The sequence below is a fragment of the Limulus polyphemus genome, unplaced genomic scaffold (genome assembly GCF_000517525.1).
Source record: "Limulus polyphemus unplaced genomic scaffold, Limulus_polyphemus-2.1.2 Scaffold4731, whole genome shotgun sequence".
Lineage (NCBI taxonomy): Eukaryota > Metazoa > Arthropoda > Merostomata > Xiphosura > Limulidae > Limulus > Limulus polyphemus.
The window spans coordinates 32,553-35,611 of record NW_013670341.1 but is presented as its reverse complement, the minus strand read 5'-3'; the positions used below and the strand labels follow the sequence as shown (position 1 = coordinate 35,611).

The window sequence follows — 3,059 nt, the reverse complement described above, 5'->3', positions numbered from 1 at the left end:
CGAATATATCTAGCGAAACGTTTCCAAGAAAATCTCCGATATCAAATTGAACAAACAATATATATATTCCATTTCAAATTAATTGTCTCCATTTAGAAATTCCCCTTCTTTTAACGCGTAAAATTTAATTGAATTTTGGCTTCCAACATCGAAAAGAGCAGAAAAAAAAAACTGCAAAACTGGTTGCTCAACACCGCTTCAAAAAATCTACGCTCAGGTATGTATAAATGTTAATTCTAAAAATATTTTTGCCTATTTTGAATGTTTTGATCTTTTTCTCCTTTTTTTTTCTTTTAATATTACTCACGCTCACATCTGACGAAAAATGAAAGAAAGAACTGCGAACGATTGACGTCACGTGTGACGTCTTTAGCTCCACCCTCTCGCGGTAAAGAAGTGAACTAACAAATCCCCTGCAAAACATATTAGGAGAGAAAGCCTGACAGTGTGGATTGTTGCCAGCTGCCGTTGTACTGTACCGGTCGTAAACAATATAACTAGACGTCAGCAGCCGCTCTACGTTGTGCCCTGTGTGGGATGGATGACTTACCGGCCGAAGGCTTGGATAAAACGCTCTTCCTTACTACACTGTTAGTTGCCGATCCTGTCAGTAGTGGCAACGCTCCCCCGGCGGTCTAGAACCTTCGTGAATCTCTAACTGTGAGTGTGTATATGTGTGTGCTTGGGAAAGTTATTTCATAACGCGTTTTACGAAGCAAAGCAGAAACTGAGGATAAGAAAAAAGGTATCAACAGTGATCGTGCATATTGGCACGGATCAAACAAGCACGTGCATCTATAGTGTAATTCTCACCAATTCTTCAATGTATGGCGGTTAAAAAATGTAAGTGAGCCTATTCGGTGCTTTTAGTTTTATAAGATGTAGGATTTGTGTTCTAAATGTAGTAATGTTGACATGTCAGGTACTGGTCAAATTAATCCATAAATAATTCTTCACCTATATTTAATTATCTTGAATTATAAAACTAAGCCTTTTAGTATGCTTCTACGCTTGAAGGATTTAAACACGAACCTGTCATGTTTGCACAATATTTATAACTAACACAATCAAATTGATTAAAATATTGTGTTCGCTACGAATTGTAAGTTCAATATATTAATTACGTGTTTTCAGTAAATATTGTACGCATCAATTAATATATTAAAACTTTAAAAAAAAAGAAGTGCTGTAAGCCACCACGGGAACGTTTTCTAAATGTTCTAGTGATAGAGAAAAAAATCAGAAATTCGGTTATCAGTATAAGTGTTTCTGTTATGTGCGTTAATATACTAAAATATTTTGTATGCGTCGATAAAAATATGATAGATAACGATACGAGCGCGCCATCTATTGGTTAGTATTATGTTACTTTCATAATTTTTTTTTTAATAACTACACCTTCTGCAGTATTTTTAAGATGTATCAAAACAAAGCCATTCGTATAAATAAGTGTAGTCTATATATTACTAAATGACGGAAAATAAGACACAATATTTATTTCTTAAGTACAGAAAAAAAACTGAAAATTTACAGTTCTGGTTGAAGATAATCTGGAGGACCGCCTGTCTTCCTTGATTCTAGGTCCTTTAATCCCTGAAGAAGACAGGACCACTTGTCTTCCTTGATTCTAGGATCCTTTAATCCCTGAAGAAGACAGGACCACTTGTCTTCCTTGATTCTAGGTCCTTTAATCCCTGAAGAAGACAGATCCATCTGTCGAAAACGTCAGGATTCTTTATTAATACATGTTGAAATTCATGTTCTTCGTACTGTTTCCGTAAAATTATTCATTCAGATTTTTGTAACATTCTAGAACATGTTACTCAAAAGTATTTGTACTAAAAAATTTTAAGTATTTGATTTATTAATATTATTAAATAGGCGTTGTTATTTCTAGGCTACTAGTCTTTGTACGCTTGTGTCCAATAAGTATTTAGTTGTGCACTTGGCGCCATCTATTGAGTATTTTAAGACATTATATTTCGTGTTGTTGAACATCAAAAGGTTTTCTTCCTTTTTTTTTATTCAAGCGTAATGATAGCTGAAATTTCTAATACGTTCATCATACAGTCAGTTAAGATATACAGAAATAGTTTCACTGAGTGATTGAATTATTTTAGAAGTTATTTTTCTCAAGTTATAATACGTGATCAGTAAATATATAAAAAATGTTACTTCTTACCGAGATATTTGTGGAAGCAATTTTGTCTATACTTATGATAAGTTACGCGTTATAAATCACTTTGCGTGAATGACGTGTTTGATTTCGTCATAAAACTAAAAGAAGAAATAATGTTTATAATGCAAAGTATTGCATTAACTGAAGAAATAAACAGTAATGTAAATTTCGTAAAGAAACTTCAAGAGGAGTGTTAAAGTGTAAAATTATAGTTTTTGTGTATTACACTTTTTTTATACATATAGTAGGTGGACTTACTTTGCCTATTTTCAAATTTATTAAATCTGAAAAATATTTCGGAGCTAAAAGTTTTGTAACCGTTAGTCTGTTGGAAATGTACAATTTGGACAAAGTGAACTCGGAGTGGATTTTAAGATTTTTGTTGGTTGTGTAACACCATATTTTAACGGATTTTACCATTATACACTGCTGAGCAGGGTTTGAATCTGTGCGATAACATAAAATATTTCTCGCACTATAATCTGTGGATGGTTGGTGGTAGAGTGTTGATAATTAGCTGCTTTCCTTCTCGTTGCCCTCCCCCTTCAGTGACACAGCAGTATATGCCTGCGGACTTACAACGCTAGGAACCGGTTTTTAATACCTGTGGGGATAAGATAGCCCATTGTGTAGCTTTGTGCTTAACTTCAAAAACAAACAATCTTTCTGATCGGTAGTTCAAGCTTATGGACGGCGATAGATATACCTATAATAGCTTTGCTATGAATACAGATAAATTATATATTTCTATTTTTGTGCAGTGAGTTACTTCTATCATCAGAATATAGAATATTTCTGTTGAATAACAATCTTTAATTATAGTATTTTGGCACTTGTGTATAAAGTTAAAATCATAAATAATATTCAACGTTAAACTGGT

General features: G+C 33.2%; 1 protein-coding gene across 2 annotated transcripts in view; it reads left to right on the top strand.

Annotated features, from left to right (window-relative positions):
* Positions 1–422: 422 nt before the first annotated feature.
* LOC106471605 overlaps positions 423–3,059 on the top strand; it is a 34,366-nt gene continuing 31,729 nt past the window's right edge. For both annotated transcript variants that reach the window (XM_022400218.1, XM_013932217.2), the window contains exon 1: positions 423–843. The gene's annotated coding sequence lies outside the window, so the exon portion shown is untranslated. The remainder of the gene's footprint in view (positions 844–3,059) is intronic.